Below are 20386 nucleotides of genomic sequence, written 5' to 3' on the forward strand. Positions count from 1 at the left end.
TATAAATTCCCATTCAATCACAACTTCCTAGGTAGAAACTTGTCTATTCCTAAACGTTGGGTCCAAAGGTAATCTTTCCCTTCTGATATGGAAGGAAAGTTGATATCCAGAAATTTCTCAGGTGTCTTTTAGGGTCAAAGGTTCTATTATAATTATGAAATGTGAGAAGTGTTGACATTAACCGAGCAATAAACTGTTCACTTAGATGTTGCAATGAACTGGCCATTTGCACTGTCACAGTTTTAACTCTTCATTCTGTGCCTAATGTGATAAAATTACAATTGTAGTTTATTTTAGCAAGAAGTCTTGAAAGAAACAATGAGGGGAAAAATGTACTTCTGAGTATGAGGTGTAGCAAGTTGTAACTGTTTATTCCAGATGTATGAACTTTAAATCTCATGTCTGTTTATGCTTAACTGTGTCAGAGATGTTACATTTTACTTTAGCTTGCTATTTTATCTTATCTTAACATACTGCACACAAGCATTTTATAAATAAAAAGGAAAATGTATAGTAATTATTATGTGTGGTGTTAATTAGGATGAAGACTTAGGGAACAGGAAATGTATACACAGTAGTGCATAATAGTAGACACTCTTGGAATTGAATGGTTATTCCCGTTAAGCCTACTGATCAGGGGAATAATGATAAAATGCTCAGAGACTTAGTAATCACATTATTGTTTACCTGCAGAAAATGGATTTCCTCAGCAATGCCATACATAGATGGAAAAAGAAGGCAGAAAAAATATGCAAACTGTAGTTGAAAATAAAACGAGAACATGAATATCTAAAGCTACTCTAAAAACATTGAGGAAAAGGGAACAGGAAATATGTTCAAGCTGGAACATAGGATAAAGGTCTCAAAATGTCATCCTCTACATTCAGTGCAAAAATGGTAATGATAACTTCCATACAGTATCATACTGAGAACTGACATTATGTTTTATCCTTAAAATTCATTGAATACAAATCTCATATTATGTGTTTTATCATTATTAAATATAAATCCAAAATGTCACAATAAAGACATATAACTATAGTAGTTATTAGACAGTTTAACAAATAATTTTGTAATCTATTAAAACTCGCTTATAGAGGTTTAGAGACAGAAGATAACACACATTAGAGGTTTATTAATTTCCAAGTTGAGAAATAAGACCATTGATATAATTCCTAAGCTGCATCTTCCAGTTGCAGGAAAAAAAAATCATTTCCATATTAAGTTCAATGTTCTTAGTAAAGCTATAGTCTGATTCTGGTTATCTGAGGCTGAATTCTTTGAACACTACCACAAAACTGCAGACTTTCCCTTCATGTAGATGGAGAGACTTGGTGTCTTCTATTGTGGCTGACTCTGCACTGCCTCTCCTCACAGTGTAGATCCTCCTCTGTGGGCTGTGTTGTCCATGAGCCTTTGGTGAAGAGAGATCACAGGAAGAATATTCAAGCAACTCATTCTTGTTTTGTTTGGAGCAGCTGGGTTTCATTTGAGAAAACCTATAGTAGGGTATTGAAAAGAGCGGCCATCTATGTTGAAGGCTGGTATAAGCAATGCCATTTTTTTTTTGTGTGTGTGTAGTTCTGTTTAAAAGGGAGCTTAGGTGACTGGCCTTGTTTCACTTTTTATTTATTTAAAAATTACTAAATAATTCCTATCAGTTACTTTTCTCCTAAATAAGACTAAATACCTGACAAAGCATCATCATGGAGGAAAACATATTGACTTACAGTTCTGAGGGAGCACAGTCCAGAACAGTAGGAAAGGCATGGTGGGAGGAGGCCAAACCATTATTTTTATTTATTATTTATTACTATATTTCCCTTAATTTTTCTGCAGTGTCTCATCAGGTTTATGTCACATATAATTTCTTAAATTTAAGGTGGAAATTTGATCACTACAGTGAAGTTTGATTTTATGTTACAAACGTATCCTAGGATCTGTCCCCAGGTTACCCTTTTGATTCACCTTAAAAATGACTCCATTGTATTTTAATGCACATGTCTATAACAGAACCCACTTTTCAAGAGTTTGTAACACCTTCATACGCGTCACAATTACCTAGTTTATTAAATGGACCATTAGTAGCATTCAGTTAATAGTGTATATGAATAAATTTAGAGTGAATCATTTTTAGTCAAATCTCAATATTTCAGCTATGTTGTGACTAGCGTACCCATCATCCTATGAGTAAAACAACTGCTGCTAATGTCTTTACAATCCATAGGACTATACACACTATGGTATAAATCACTTTTTGTGTCCGTTCTTAACACTTGGTTCACAGAGAATCCAGTAATGCCTTCAACATGAACCTCTTTCTACGTGCACTCTTCCCTGAACTCAGGTTTCTCTCCCCTCTCATCATTTCCATCCAAATCTTATGTCTGTGTTAAGATACATCAGGTCATTTATGCCATAAAAACTTTATCTGTAACTGTAGTTCTCTTAAATTTGCTATTGTCAGTGTTTATTTAATAACAACACTATTAATTTGGGTCCTCTGGTGATAATCAACAACTTCTTTTAAATCTCATGTTAATAATCACTGAATATTTTATCTGTCATTTTTATTTGCTCTATTGATTTTTATTTATGTTGCAGTGTTTAACAAATTATTATCTACATTGTCATGAAAATACACAAAAATCATGATATTATAGTAATAATGATATAGTGATAAAATATTTGTCCGTAATCTGACAAAAATCTCTTCATGAGTATAAATCAATAATGTGAAATGTTATGACTGATAAACATGTATCCTCTGTTATAATGGGACAGAGTTATTTTTATATAAAAAAAATTCTCCTTTAATCTTCTGTCATTGGGAGGCTTCTTCTATTATTCTTTTCTTGATGCTTTCTAATAAGAATCTTATTTTTCTTTTATAATCATCACAAAGAATGACATGGTAATACTTTCAGAACTGCCAGACTTGGTTACATCTTCAACTAATCTTAAATTGATTAATGATTTATATGAATTATGACTTGCTAGTTAGCATTAAATTTCTCTCAGAAATCTGATATACTTGCTAGATTTTATTCTATATTGTTGTCATAAAATTTAAGGTACATTTAATTTACACAGAAAGAGAATCTTTTTATTGAGAAACTTCTACTTTTCTAGGACAGAGCAATAAGAAGTTACTTACAAAAGTCAATGGGGCTAGTGTATGTATGACATAACTTCAAATAAAATGCTATGAGCATCAACATATTTAATTTCACAAACTAATGTTGATGTGTCTGTTGAAATTTTGACAAGAGACTCCAATAAGGTCTTCATTCTCCACATTACTGCATTTTGAAATGTTTCTTTTGGTAAATCTTTATTATATGAGATCTAATATTTAATTTTCCAAGTTTTATGTTTTGATGCTCTGAGTTTAAGTGTGCACTTTGCCATAAGTAATTAGCATTTGATAAAACTTTATTTTTATGATTTATGCTTTTAAATATTATATTTTTATTAACAATGTCTAAAGATTAACTTTGCATCAGAAGAGATGGTTGGAAGGTGAAAAGCAAGAGCAACAAAATATGAAGGAGTTTTAAGTAAGCCCCAAGAACTTCATGTGTCTCCAGATTCAGTATCATTGCTGTCTTCTGAGTAGACCTCTGTGGGTGCCCTTCATGATGTCCTGGGAAGAGGCTTGCTTGTTTTGTTTCTTTCAATCACTAATATAATGTCATGTATCACAGTTGCTTAAACCTGATGAAATTCATAGTCTCTTGGGGATAATACAAAAAGCTTGTAGGTATCATGTTTCAGAAAACTTGCACCTTACCTTTAGGAATAAGCTTTGCTGTCTCAGCTCATAACAACTCCTGCTGAACTGTCATGCATCATCCTCTTCAAGGAAGTTGGGGTGTGTTAGTGTGGACATTTTCCACTCTAAAGGTCACTATGATTCTTGTATTGGTACCTGACCAGCTTCCAGTAACTTTTGTGTTTTGCTGCTCATCCATTGCCCTATCAGACTTAATGTTCCTCACTCAGGACTCCACAATACTTGTAAACTAGAGTCACCATCTCTTACAGTCATGCTTTCTTCTCTCAGTTCAATCATGATATTCAACTGTTTTTTGATAGATAATCCTTTCCCCTCTATATTCAAGTTTTTATATTATTTAATAATAATAAATAGGCAAAACTGAAAAACTCAAATTATGTACACAGTGTAAGTATATATTGGCTTAATTACATTACATATGTAAGAGCTTTTTAAAAACTAAAGTATTATTGCTACCACCCTCCTACCCAAAGAAAAGTGTCCAACTTTGTTATTTTTGTAAAATATAAATTTGTTTTGTGTCTCTTCATGATTACCTGGAAGAGTCAACAGAATGATCTGCAATCACTATGCTATTTTACGAACATATATACATGTGTGAGCTATGGATAGGTTTTCCCATCTCCTATCCCTCAGTGTGTCGGTGGACTAGGAGCTGGAGAGTTGTGTTCAGACACGTTGCTAAAGAAATCACAAACTCTTTTCTGAAGAAGTTCCTTTCTTTATAATTTCTGTGGAGAAAAATCAAGATGTAGGTGTGGATGATATCATTTCAGATGATGACCACAATATCAGCCACATAGCAGCTTCAGATGGTTATGAGATTATATTTAGCAACAAAAATATTAGAATTTCAGAGCCACTGGCCAGATTTCATCTGTGTTAGATGGTTTTATGTCAATTTGACACAAGGTAAAGTCATCTGAAAAGAGGAAACCTCACTTTAGAAAATGCATTTGAAAGATCTGGCTGCCAGCAAGCATGTAAGGCATTTTCTTTTCTTTTTTAATTCTAATCTTTCATACAATGTATCCTGACTGCAGCTTCCCCTTTCTCTACCCCTCCCAGTATCTCCCCCTACCTCCCATTTCCCTCCCCCTCCTTTGCTTCCCTTCCAAAAAGAGAGAAAGAAAGAAATGAAGAAAGAAAGAAAAGAAAAGAAAAGAAAAGAAAGAGGGAAAGGAGAGATAGGGAGGAAAAGGAGAAGGTCTCTCAAGGATATCCACCAAAACAAACATGGTCTAAAATAATACAGGAACACAAGGCATAATCCCTCATATCAAGGGTAGATAAGGCATCATAGAAGGATAACATATGCCATGTGCAGGTAAAAGAGTCAAAGACACCCCACTCCCATTGTTGGGAGTTGCACAAGAACACCAAGCTACATATCTATAACATATATTCAGAGGATCTAGCACAGTCACATGCAGGCTCCATGATTGCCTCTTTAGTCTCTGTGAGTCCCTATGAGTCCTGCTTAGTTGGTCATATTTTCATCTCCATCCTCTGGTTCCTACAATCCTTGCTCCCCCTCTTTTACAGGGTTCCCCTGGCTGCACCTAGAGTTTGGCTGTGGGTATCTGCATTTGCTCCCATCAGTTGCTAGATGACAAACCTCGGATAATAATTGGGCTAGGCGGGTCTGGGTTATCTCACTCAGGATTATGGTTTTCTAGTTCCATTGATTTGCCTGCATATTTCATGATGTCGTTGTTTTTAACAGAGAAGTAAGGTTTCATTGTATAAATGTACAATTTCTTTACGAATTCTTTGGTTGTGGAACATCTAGATTGTTTCCAGTTTCTGGCTATTATGAGTAAAGCTGCAATGAACAAACTTGGGCAGATGCCCTAGTGGCAGGATGGAGCATCCTTTAGGCATTCACCCAAGAGTGATACAGGCGGGTCATGGGGTATATTGACTGCCAAATTTCTGAGGAGCTGCCATCTTGGTATCTATAGTGGATTTGCTAGTTTGAACTCCCACAAGCAATGGAGGAATGTTCTCCTTCCTCCACATCCTGGCCAACATGAGGTTTTACTTGTGTTTTTAACCTTAGCCATTTTGACAGGTAAAAGATGGAATATCAAGGTAGTTTTGATTTGCATTTCTTTAAGTGTTTCTTAGCCATTTCAGATACTTCTGTTGAGAATTCTGTTTAGATTTGTATCCCATTTTTTAATTGGATTATTTGGTTTGTTGATGCTTACTCTTGAAAAGATTAGGGATATAAGGGTCATATTTAAATATAATAAGGCAACTTACAGCAAGATTCTAGTGAACATCAAATTAAATGGAGAAAAACCTCAAAGTAATTCCACTAAAATCAGGAGCAAGACAAGCTGTCTATTTTTTTTTATATCTATTCAATATAGTACTTGAAGTTCTAGCTGGAGCAATAAGAGAACTAAAAGATATCAATGTGATAGAAATTGGAAAGGAAAAACTCAAAGTATCATTTGCAAATGATTTGATAGTTTATAAAAGCTAAACCAAAAATGTTAACAGGAAACTTCTATAGCTGTTAAATACTTTTAGTGAAGTGACTGGGCAAAAGATTAACTCCAAAAAAAAAAAAATCAATAGCCCTTTTATATACAAATGACAATTAGACTGAGAAAGAAGTCAGGAAACAATACCCTTTACAATAGCCATTAATAAAATCAAATATCTTGTGGGTAACTCTAGCAAGTGAAAGGCTTGTTTGACATTTTCTTAGTGATTGGTGGGGGAAGGCACAGCCCTCTGTTGGAGATGCTGTGCCTGCACTAGTGGTCCTGGGTTCTATAAAAACACAGGCAGAGCAAGCCTGTTATAAGCATTTCTCCATCTTTGCATCTGCTCCTGCATCTAGGTTTTTGCTGGGTTTTAGCTCCTGGCCTGATTTCTTTTGATGATAAACAGCAATGTGGAAGTGTAAGCTGAATTAACACTTTTCCTCCCAAAGTTGCTTTTGGTCATGGTGGGTGTTTCATTACAGCAATAGCAACCCAAATTTAGACATCATCCATCTAGAGGCCACAAGTTTCTGGGGACTGTGGTGACAGACAGGGCAGATAAAGAACATCTCATCCTCATCCAAAACTCTATTTAGTGCTTAAGGAACAGCTAAGTGGAAACATAAAAGGGGTTCAGATCAAAGCCTTTAATCAGCGTATACTGTGCGTATCTGTAATTCTCTGGATAATATCACGTTATTACATGAAAGAGATAAGCATCTGCTTGCTGAGACACTTGTATGAGATTAGCAAGTAGCACTGTCTACAAACACAGGTGCTGTACACACACACACACACACACACACACACACCACACCACACCACACTTCACCTCAGAGAGGGGGGCACACAACCTTCTAGCACTCACTGAACTGAAATCTTTAACTGTTATCCAATTTCCTGTTCTGACTAAAATGTAAGATAATTGTTAAAATGACCTAAAATTCTGATGTGCATAACAAGAGTTTGGCCCTTCAATTAATCTTATTTTTTCTGTTCTATTCATGATCGTCAATGTGGTTAAATACATCTTCATATTTTCTTGGCATGTGTTTACCTCATATTGTCTAATTAGAACTTTGATGCAAAAAATTCTAATGGATTTCCAATTTTTTTTACAATGACATTAAAAGCTAATAAGTAAAGTTAATGACTTTCACTGATTTAGCAAGAACATTATGCCAACACACTATTATTAAAATATAAATTCAATAAGAAGAAATTTCTAACCTTGAAAAATTTGGGTACAAAACACTTGAGATGCTATTACTAAAACTTAAGATGTGAAATGCCAGTGAAAACTGGTAAATATTGTAGTAAATTACTTCCAAAAATTTAAATATTTTTTAGCTATATAAGTAAAGTTACATGGGGATAGAGGTATTAAAAAGAAATTTAAAAGTCTGTAGAAATAAGGGAAAAACATTTTAACAAGTGACCAAATCCAATTATTCTACACTCGTGTGTTCCTTAATACATGCATCTTAATTATTAAGAAGGTTAAATAGTCAGTTTAGTGTTGCAGAGAACATTTTAAAGAAAATATGAGCCTTTACTATGAACACTGATGTTTAGAGAGTAGCTGTGTGAAGTGTAGAAGTATCTTAAAGTTCACATTCTAGCCTGTAAAAAGTCTCCTTTTCAAGGTCTAGTGAATTCCAGGTTTTTTACTACCATCTTGTTTAGTATCTTCTGGGCCGAGTATAAATTACTTGTCTGTTACACCTGAATGGACTGAAGGAGTAGACAGTGATAACATCTGGAATAAGAAGGCCATACTCTTCCATTTACGCCAAAAAATCTAGTCTAAAGAGGCCTTGCTGTGAGATTTTAAGTCTTGGGACACTTTGGAGTTATTCCTGAATAAAGCTCTTGAGAAAATTCTTTGGATACTGAACACTGCTATTATGTTTAAATATTTTATTTTATTTTATGTATATAGGTATTTTGTCTGAATGTGTCTCTGTACCACATGTGTGTCAGGCACCCATGCAGGGTAGAAGAGAGTCTTTGATAATCTAGATATTTGTGTTCTCTACTACTTAGAAAATAAAGAGCTATTTTAAGAATTCATTTTCCATGTCAAAATTTTATCAAGAGGCCTTCAGATTCTGGGAAAGAAGGGTTTTGTAAGTGTTTTAACTAGATAGGACATTTATCTAAAAATAAAATAAACAGAAAATAAAACCAATACTAAATATTACAATGCCTCTGTGCGTCTGGCCGCCGCCGCTCCGCCTCTGTGCGTCTGGCCGCCGCCGCTCCGCCTCACTGACAAACTTGACACCCGGAAGAGAGTTTGGAAGCAAAAGGAAAACTTCAAGTTAATGTCAGATGCCAGACGTGGATGTAAGGGGTTCGGGAAACACCATGCGGGATTAACGTTCAAACAAAACTAACAGCGGTAACAACACAACTACAGCTGTGGGCATCATACAAGTGACGGAGCCAGAAAGTCTGGGAAGGAGCCAGAGGGGGGTTGTTCCTAGCACGGAGTACAGGTAAGGCCACCTGACTGCTCCGAATCATACAAGATGAGAAGAGCCTACCAACTTAGGCTTCTGCAAAATCATCCTCCAGAGTTAACGAGAAATACTTCATCAGAAAAACAAAAATGGAGGAAATAAGTGCAGTTAAAATTAAAATTTTCCTTGTTCTTAATTTACCTAACAGATAAAAATTTGTTCAGATTTTAGCAACAATTTACCCAACGATAATTTATGTGGAAATAAGATGACGTAACAACCAGGACAATTGGGAATTCTTAGCTTATACGTGCTTACACATGATGTAAAGTAACAAATTGCTATTTGACGTGGACTTGGCTTTGTTTTAAATGTATATGGCCAGTTCTGCGACAGCTTAGGAAAAAATTAAAAGTTGCGTAATTGATATGCATGAAAACAGAGAGAAGGGCTGGGGAGATGGCTTAGCTGTCGGGAGCACTGACTGCTGTTTCCCAGGACTCAGGTTTGCTTTCCAACACCCACATAGTAGCTCACAACCATCTGTAACCCCAGTTCCAGGGGGTCTGACACCTTCTGGCCTCCGGAGGCACTAGGCACTCACGCAGGCAAAACACCCACGCACAGTCAAAACTTACGTTTAAAAAAAAAAAAAAAAAAAAACAAGGAAGAGACTGAGAGTTGGTCAAAGTGCAAAGAGTAAGCCTGAGCGGAGCGCTCAGCCACAAGCAGGGCCTCTGTACCACACCCCTTCTCTCAAGACTCAACATGTCAAGGCCCGACATGGAAGAAGGAGCAGAAAGACTGTCAGAGCCAGAGGTCAGAAACGGCCAGAGGAAAATGAAGTCTTGGTGTGACGGTACCGCTCTGATGGTGAGGTCAGCAGGGGGCTGCCTGCGGAAGACCTGCCCCGTGTCAACTGGTTGACCCTCTAGCACAGTGAGGCTATTGATGGTTTCTGGGGAACAGGGACCCTGTTTTCTCTGTAATGTGGTCATGCTCCAGTGGATGGCCCTGCACCTGTGAGTATGTGATCACACAAACTACACTCAGTGGGGTATGAAAAGAGGGAACTCAAACAGGACAAGAAGTCGGGAGGGATGGGTGTGAGAGGAGTCAGGGAGAAATGGTGATAAATTTGGTCAAAATGCAGAGTGTACATGTGTATGTATGACATTCTCAAAGACTTAATAAAAATAATTTTTTAAAAAAGAAAAAAAAAACAAAATCTAAAAATAAATAAATAAATAAATAAATAAATAAATAAATAAATAAATATTACAATGTCTAGGAGGCTGGAGTGACGGCTCAGTGGGTGAGACAACTGGTGTTCCTACAGACTTCAGTTCCCTACACCCATGTGGTGACTCACGCCTTCTGTAACTGGCAGTCCAAAGTATCTGACGCCCTCTACTGGTCCCCTCAAGCACTACAACAAGGTGTAACAAATATTCCTTTAAAAAACTCGTACAGAAAAAACATATTTTTAAAGACAATTACATTACATGTCTGTTTCTTTCATCTACTCCTCTAGAAATGATTTTTAAGCTGTTTTGTCAAATTTAGAAAAATAATTTTTGAAGGAGTAATATTCAATACACGATCTAATATTGATTTCAACTATATTAGCATTTTCTTGAGTCAAATGATATTTTTCCAAATGTTTCTCAAGTCAAATGTTCTTGAGATTTACTAAGATTATGAAAAAAACCAAAGATTAAGACAATCGGTGTAATAGTTCCCATAACCCCATAAAGTGTTTTGGGACAACTCTGGTTTGTTTGAACTCAGAAAAGTGGAAAGAAGTTAATCTTAGATAATGAGCAATATGCATCATAGAATGTTAGGAGTGATTTGTCAAAGGTCATAATTTATTTATCTTTCCTTTTATCATTTAATTATTTGTTTTGACACAGTTTGCTTTTGTTATCTGAATTTAGAAAAAACGTGTTATGTAAACCTTTCAAGTCCCTACTTATTTCTGGTTTGTTAATTGATCAAATATTTCAATTTAAAATATCCAAACACATAAATTTTCAAATGATTTATAATCTAATTTAGTCAAAATAGTCTCATAAATCAAACATATGCACATATTTAATAAATGAATATATGTATGATATAACCATAATGGTTTTCTTATTGCTTACTTAAGGTATCACAGTACTTTAAATTCAATCCATAAGGAAATTTAAAAATATTATGGGCAGTAGTAGTGCATGCTTTTAATCCCAGCACTTAGGAGGCAGAGGCAGGCAGATCGCTGAGTTGGAGGACAGCCTGGTCTACAGAGCAAATCCCAGGATATCTAGGGAAATGTAGAGAAAACATGTCTTAAAAAATAAATACACACACACACACACATATGTGTGTATGTATATATATGTTTGTTATCATGTTGTATGTATTATAAATATATTAGTATATAATATAGTAATTAAATTAAAATAATAATAATATAATAAATACTATATGTCATATTTGTTATGTAACTTTATAAATGATAACAACAAATATTTGATAAATTACATATACATATAGTGTATGTGTATCTTCCGTGATTTGAAATGTCAGTTTCACTATACGCTGGAATACAGAGCCACTTTATTTTCTAAGAGCCCTCCATTCACATACATGCAGATACATGTGTTGATAGGAAGGCACAGAATATGTAGTTTTTAAAGCTTGCTTTAATCATTACATAAAAATAGGTTCACATATATATATTGTGTTCAGAATGGAAGCTTTATGTATGTGTATTTTTCATGTGTGCTAATACAAGTGTCTGAATATATGTCGCAGGGAACCTGTCAAGTGAACAGTAAACGGACGCTTAAAAGAAATCCCACACTAGCTCAGAATTGAGAAATAGATAGTTAGTAACTTAGGGGTAAACTCACAAATCAGAATCCTCCGCTTGACCGGTTGAATCACGCCATCCAAAATGAACAGACGGAGGAAAGGAGCAAGGGGAAGGAGAAAAGGGACGGACACAGATTTTTCATTCCCGTATATAAGAGGCCACGCCCCAGTAGGCGGGTACTTAACAAGCTGCAGGTCTTCCTACAGCAATAATATGTGCACACACACATGCACGCACGCATGTACATGCGCACACACATGCACACACAAACATTTTTGTCTCTCAGTATTATGGTAAAATAGCTTCAAGACCTGAATGTGTAAATACCTTTTTGAAAATAACCTCATATTAGCATGTAATTTCATTTATAATCTCCCATGATTGCATTGCTTACAGCATCTGGTAGAATGTAAATGCATTATGAGTCACATTTAGACCAAGCTATTTAGAGGATAATGGTAAACACAGTCTATGCATTTTTGGTATTGATGTATTACTTCCAAATATTTTCAATATTTATGTTACTTTATTGAGCTATAGACACATAAACTGCATTGTGCACAAAAGCAAAATAAGATCTGAGATCGAGTTTAATCAAGGGAAGAGGCAAAACTCACATAACAATAAAATTCTATCTTATCTATTTTATAAGAATGTTTATAAAATTATGTTACTATTTTAATACATTTATATGTATTATTTTATTACTAAAATGTGATACAGTATAATTTAATTGGCTAAACAACCCCTCTTCTGTCCATGTATACATGGTACTTACTGTAGAGCAAGTGAGATTTCCTGGACTGTACCCCTCACATTTGCTCAGCAACTCCAGCTTTGAGCTAGCAGTCATACTTTGCACAAACATGCTTCTGTGGAAGGCCAGAAAGGGATGTTACCAGCTTTAAGAAGAGGTATTAGGATAGGTTCCATTTCATTTGTTATTCAAAAAAGTCATGTAAAATTTCAATTTGATAAAGCATGTTAACAATTCTCTTTGGTTTCATCAGAATTCATATTTAAAATGCAAGAACGGATGGCTTCTTTTCTCCCCTTGTTATGAGTAAAGCACTCAGATTCGTAGAATTTATTTGGGTTTCTATGGAAACTGTCCTTTCCTTCCCAGTCCACAGCATTTTTGTTGCATGACCTTTACATCCTCCTCATTCTAAAGCAATTCAAGGATAAAAATGTAATATAACTCAACTAGTACCTTAGAATTCTTCAAGTGGAAAATTTTGTAATACATATATAGAGACATAAACTGATTTTACAATGAAAGTAGATCAAAAGTCAAAGTAAAATTAAATCTGTATAAAACACATGAAATATAATGCATTTGGTACTTTAAAATTTCACTTGCATTCAACTTGATGTTGTTAATGTATAAATTAGATTACCTTCTATATTGTAAAGATTAAAAAACACAACAAATATTTTAATAAAATTTAACATTGAAGAGCAAGTCAAATTAATATAAAAATGCATTTTATGTTTTATAAAAGTAGATAAATTTAATTTATACAGGTATATGTTTACATTGTTTAGTGAAGATAAAAGTGATATTGAAATATATTGACACTTAAATTTTATTTTTCATATTGATAATAACTCATTACTTTATTAAAAGTAAGTGAAATTTCTTTTTCCTAAACTTCTTGTATATTCTTATTTAATTCTTGTCTCTTGTCCTTGTATTGAGATTTCCAAAAGAGCTTTTGAATAATTTACCTTAAAATTAAAAGGTTACTTAATCATTATGGTTTACTAAATTAAATATTCTTATTTCATTTGGATGTGCTCTTTGAATTATATACAGCTGATCTGCTTAAATAAATTTGAATATATATTACAAAAGTATTTAAAGAAAAAAATGTAAAGCTTTTAGGCCTTGAAAATAGACAAATGTACTGATATGTCCAGGAGTTCTCTTGCTGCAAACAGAAAGGAAAGTGGGTAAAGGCAATCCTGAAAGCTTTATTTTAAAACTCATGTAATGAATGGGCACACTGTGCCACAATTAATAAAATCAGAGACAGATATTGAGGTTCAGCCTGAAGACCAATAAGGCCAAACAGCTAGCTACCGGTAGGCTTTTACCTCTAACTCTGAAATAACAATACTGCCTCCAGGAATCTCAAGATGAGACTGTCTATGAGAGGTGTCTCCTCCTGTTTTATAATCCTCTCTAGTGCTGGAGTTAAAGACCTACACCACTACCTCCCAGTTGCTATGGCAAACTAGTGTGGCTACTGGGATTAAAGGTGTGTGTCACCTTTAATCCTGCCTGGTCTGTAAGGCTGATCAGTATGGCTGTTTTACTCTCTAAACTTCAGGCAAGATTTTTTTATTAAAATATAAATGAAATATCATTACAGCACACTTTCCTTTATGAATGAAAATATAATGAATGAGAATATGCATTTGGGGTTATTTGAATAAGTAAAGAGATTCCTGTTCACTAAAATAATAAGTTGGGTGAGAAGATGGAATTGTAGAGAATCGTGGATAAGAAGCAATAAAGAGCTCAAGGTTCCTCCTATGTGGAAGACCCTTGTGAAAGCTTTTACTTTTTGTTTTATTCCTGTGAGATCCTCAGATAAAATGAAATCTTAAAAAAATAAAATGCAGAGATCTAACTTTAAGAATAATAAATGCAATAAAATAATTTCTAGTCATTGTTATGTTAGTGTTAGTTTTAGTTTAAGATTACATTAAGTAGAAAAAGGATTATGAAAAAGCTTAATACCTGCTCATTAAACACTCTCAGAAAATAGAAATGGAGAAATTTCTCCAACTGAATAGAAGACTTTTTCAAGAGCATTGCAGTTGATATTATCTTAAATGGCAAATCATTGAATGTATCCCTTCCAGGGTTGTGGGGAAAAGACAAAGATACCTGTTCTCACCTTACTTACTTTCACTAAGTGGAAATCTAGACTTTATAATGAGACAAGATGGAACATAAAGCACATATAGTTCATGAAGAAGAAAAAAATGCGCCTCTGGAACTAAACTGTGCTTCTATGTGCTAGCAAGAGATGCAGGAAAAATTAATGAAGAAGGAAAGATTTAAAGTTCAGTGTCACTTAGAATTTCTCAGAAGGGCTGGGCAGTGGTGTTGCACGCCTTTAATCCCAGCACTTGAGAAGAGAGGCAGGTGGATCTCTATAAATTCAAGGCCAGACTGGTCAATACGAACCAGTTCCAGGACAGCTAGGACTGCTACACAGAGAAACACTGTCTTGAAAAAAAAAAAAAAAAAGAAAGGAAGGAAGGAAGGGAGGGAGGATCCATGCCTAACACTGGGCATCATTTTTCAGTCATACCAAAGAGTTCCACAATAGCCCAGAATGAAGTAAATTAAAATTTAATTTATTCAGGGATAATCTCACAGTAAGGGTAGTGATCTGCAATCCTCTGCATGCACTGAAAAATGGAACCAAATCCATCAGCAAAGAGAGCCTGGAATGCTTTTTGTCTGCCTTTATAGTACATGAGATCATGCCCAAAGTGGGCTGATAATTTAAAGGCTGATAAATTGGTTGAAGGAGTTTCCACAATAAATATAGATTTCAATATTTTATAATAGATCATGTTCAATATTATATTAAATAGATTTAAATTATAAATAAAATATGTTATAAATACTATGTATAAAGTTTTTTAAATGGAATAAAAATTTCTGTGGAGAATATTTATTATGTTATTATTTACTGTATTAAATATATTAGATTTGTATTTAAACAAATATATATATAAATAAACCCTTATATATACACATATTATACATAAATATTTAAAGTGGCATCAACAATACTTAGAAGAATGTACCAAAAGTAATTTGTGTATCCATCACTAGTAGAAATACAGAATTCATGCACATTCAGGTAAAATAATGCTCCCGTTGCCAGAATAACTAAATATTTAGCAGCGTTATGATCTAGCGATTGAATTTCTCAGTACATATTACAGAGAAATTAAGAAATGTTTATTTATAAAACAATATATGAATGTTATAGAAGTTTTGTTAATAATGAATATAAGCTGAAGACATCCTAGTTTTTGTTCAGTGTGTAAATGACATTTACACAATGTGTAAAAAACATTCCTATGTTCTGTAAAATTTTATGTAACATCAGAAAATCCCCACAATTGATATAGATTATGTTCTAAGTTAATTCTTAAAGAAATATAATGAAGATAAACAATATGAAAGCTCCCATACTGATGGATTATATTTATATAACATTAACGAAGTATCAAAATTAAAGAAGATAGATAACAAGAAAATAGACAAATATATACTCAAACATATAAGTATGCTTGCAGGCACACATGATAATGGCATGATTCTTTGAAGAAAAAAACTTCATGTAATAAAATTTCAATTAATTTCAATTATGGTAATATTTTATTAAACAATGTGTATAACTCTAAATAAAAGTGTTATAAAAGTTGAAAATGTATGCAAAATGTTGACTATTAGATATTCTTGGGGAATTAAAATATATTTTAAATATAGGGTTACAGGATGTTATGAGGTAAAAGGAAATGATCTTCACTCAAGAGGCAATTTTTGGAAGGACATTTAAAGCTATGCAAAATTATTTAATTGACAGTAGTGAGTTCTTGGGTGTGCCATTGTACAATTCCAACCCATGATCACTTAGGGAGCATTCATGAAACACAGTAAATCACAAATAAAAACCAAAGCTATGAGAAAGGACACTGGACTTGTAGGAAGAGGTAAGATTAACAGGCATGGGGAAGGGAAATGGGAGTGTGATGCAGGAGTAATCAGAATGTGTCATATACATGCAACAAATTGCAAAGAAAAAACTTAACCAAAGTCTGTTTTCTTCAAAGAGCTAGTGAATTACTCATTAACTATGTGACATGGGGTAATTCATAGAAACTTTCCTCTGTTTTTTTATTTTTTTCATTTGTGAATGAGAAAAATAACCACTGCTTTAACAAAGGAAATTGTGAGAAATGTGTTTATGAATAATACATGTGGAAGGGAGTCGGAACGGTCAGAACACGGGCTGTGTAAATCTTAATTACTATGATGATAAATTAGGTTCCTTTCCCCTTGGACATTTGACTCTCATTAAGGATGTGTATGGTGACTGTGTAGGTCTCTTTTGTATGAGGTAATCTATAATACCAAACATTGTTTCTGGGTAAACTTGTCCAATAAAATTGACAAAATCACATTCAAGTTTTTGGGTGAGTGCATGGTTTCTGCAGAAGAAGGACCTTTCAAAATTTGTTTCATTATTAAGGATATTTTACAGTAATCCAACTTTAACTTCCTGACTTTGTATATTCTAAAAATAGGAGCTACATATCAAGTAAAGGTGAGCTGACTTTCCATTCCCCCTCATTACACTATTTCAGCATGGTCCTCCATGCATTTCCCTGTTACACCTCATACAGCACCCAGGGAGCACGCAGTCACCAAAATCTCATCCTCATTCTAAACACTCATTGTTTCCTAGAGCTAACAAAGTCTTTTATTCTGGAGGCTCTGACACTGCATGACATGGCACTGCTTTCTGGCCAGCTGTCACATTCTGATCCCTCAGGTCACTCCCCTTCCAGCTTAGCCAACCACAGGAGTAAGCCCTGCATACTTCTGCTTGGGTTTCATTTTTCTCAGCTCATTACTTTATCTGACTAATACCTACTGAGCTACTATGGTGGGTCAGGTGAATCTCCAATGTAGTGTAAAAATAACACAAATAGCCCACCTGAAGATAATTTTATTTACCTGTGAATATCTGAGAAAAATCTGCACACGAAAAGGTTTAAACAGCACAATATCTTAAGTATCAAACACACACAGAGAAGGATGTAAAGCACCCATAAGAAGAAGCCATAAAATCTACATGGGAGAATGCAATGCTTTCAGACAGTGATAGGTATACATTGGTGTCAATTTCAAAATTTCTCCAAAATAGTTTGTGAAAGATTCATTATTAAAATCACAACATAATAATTAACATAAGAAAATATGGTTACAAAATACAGTTATATGTTTTGGGAGATACAGTATCTAAGAAATGTCAGTTACCTCCAAAGCAAATATTCTTGTATTTTCAGGTGAAAACACTATGAGTCAACAAGTTTATCATAAAATACAAATGAAGTAGACTATGAAGCACAGGATGCTTAAACACTTAAAATGCTGGAGAGACCTTTAAAATATCCAAACACAATTATATTTTTTAAATACTAGCAATTTCTTATAAAAATTAAAATCAGTTATAATTATTTAAATGAAAACAAGGAAAAGTATATGACCCTAGTTTGCAGAAAAGTTTCAGGTAAGTTGACCAAAGAATTGTTTTCCTATTATTAAAATGTTTGCAAGAGTACATTATATAAAACTTTAAAAATGTGTAATTACAGTCCAAACATATTCACCATTATTATATGAAAATAGATAAAACACACTGACCGCAATGTCATAAAATTGCCTTTAGAGGAAAATAATTCCAACTATGCTTCATTTAGAGTCTGTCTTAGAGTTTCTATCATTGTGACAAAACACCATCACTAAACAGCAAGTTTGGAAGGAAAGGGTGATTTGGCTTACAGTTCCACATTGCTGTTCATCTCTAAAGGAAGACATGACAGGAACTCAAACAGGGCAGAAACCTGGAGGCTGTGGCTGTTGCAGAGGCCATGGAGGGGTGTTGCTTACTGACTTGCTTCCCCTCGCTTTCTCAGTCTGCTTTGTTGTAGAAAGCAGGATCACCAGTCCAGGGATGTCACCACCCACCATTAACTGGGCCAACAGAGAGAGTCACTATTTGAGAAGAAGTCTGCCCTTCTTAGAGTAGGTGTGGCCTTGTTAGTGGAAGTATGTCACTAGGGTGGATTTGAGGCTTCCAAAGCCCAGGCCAGGCCCATTTTGCTCAGGATGTAGAACTCTCAGGGGCTTCTCCAGCACCATGTCTGCCTTCTGCCATGCTCTCTACATGATGATAATGTTCTTACCCTCTGACATTGCAACCAAGTTTCTGAGGAAAATCAAATTTCCTTGAACTTAGTTGGAAAACTTGATGGGAAATGTGATAAAGCTTTATTATGCATTCTTGACCTTTATATGCTATTACTATTAATGAAAAATAATATGCATAAGTACAAGGTGCTCTCCAAGTCCATCAATGACAGCACAGTCATTACCAGATAGTTCTGCTTTTCATTGCTTTAGATTACTCACGCCACATCCTAATCGTGGCTTGAAGTGTTTTATTTAAATTGTCATCAGAAATTTCTTAGGGGAAAAACACTGATTAAAGTGAATTAAGAATAAAAACAAATCAAATACTGAAATTTTCATGAATCTTTTTATTAGATGTTGCAATCAAGAGCCAGTTCAAAGACCTTTGTGCTTGATGAGTATTATCATTTGAAAGCAGTATAGAAAGGCAGGAAAAATCCTGGGAATAAGAGAGAGGGAAAGGAACTCCTCGTCCTAGAATCTCGTTGGTACCTTGCCAGTCACAAGAGCTTCAGCACAGTTACAAGCTGCTGGAGACAAGTTTTGCTTCCCAGCCAAGAACCTGTGATTTCTTACACACATTTGAGGTGTAACTTGCGGGCCACCAAAGGGGTATATATGGCTAATGTTAAAGTCAACCCATTCTTTACTCTCCCTTAAGGATCCCATGCTCTTACTTTGGCCATCCTACTTAACTGTTCTTCCATTTGAAGCACATACTCCCACTTAGTCTGTATTCTTTTCTTCTGGGTACCTCTTTTCTCTTCCCTTTTAGACAAAACCTTCCCAGTGAGAATGTCCTACAGAGGACACGTGGGGACTTTAAAGAAAGGGGAGTTGACAGCTGAGGCCAACAGATGGAGCAAGCTCAGTCCATCTTCTCTCCTTTCTGAAAACTTCACAGATTACTCTGGAGGTCCCAGAAATGGAGGAACAAAGCTGCCCTTCTGTGATAATTAGCTGCAAGGCTTTCAGTAAGATTTTGGAGACTTTATCAGCAGGAACTTCTTGGGCTTCGTTTAAATAAAAGGGAACAAAATACTTCCTGCTCAGACACTTCTTGGGGAGCAGAAATTCAATTAAAGGAGGTTTTTATTAGGTTGTACAGATACAGGTGTGTTTTCATCCATTGTAATTATTTAGGATATTCTCCCCTGAGAGAATTTCAGATTTTGGAGATATGATAGTTTATCAGATAATACCTGTGCTGTCATTTATGAGCGTAACAATCATCTTTTACTTAGACATATTGTTTTGTCATTAATAATATCATAATGAAAGTCAAGAATACAGACCACAGCTTTACCATTTTTCCTATTAAGTTTTCCAAATAATCTCAAGGAAATCTGATTTTTACTCAGAAAGTGAATTTTGAAATTTTCTACATTTGATAACAAAGCTTTAAATTTACAGATAACCTAGATATTTTACAAATGGTACCACACTGCAAAATTTCCTGTTAAATGTGTCTTAGTTTCTATTGCTAAAATTGAACATCATAACCAAATGGTAAATTGGGAAGGAAAGGGTTTATTTCGCTTACACTTCCACAATGCTGTTCATCACTAAATGAGTCAGGACAGAAAAGTAGGGCAGAAACTTGGAGGCAGGAGCTGGTGCAGAGACTATGTCAGGGAGTTGCTTACTGGTTTGCTTTCCGTAGCATGCTCAGTCTGCTTTCTTATAGATTCCAGGAGCACCTGCTCAGGGATGGCATCACCAGGGTCTGGGCCCTCTGCCCTT

This window comes from Microtus oregoni, unplaced genomic scaffold (assembly GCF_018167655.1).
Source record: "Microtus oregoni isolate MIOR12 unplaced genomic scaffold, Mior012 000008F_ref0000371, whole genome shotgun sequence".
In the NCBI taxonomy this organism is placed as follows: domain Eukaryota; kingdom Metazoa; phylum Chordata; class Mammalia; order Rodentia; family Cricetidae; genus Microtus; species Microtus oregoni.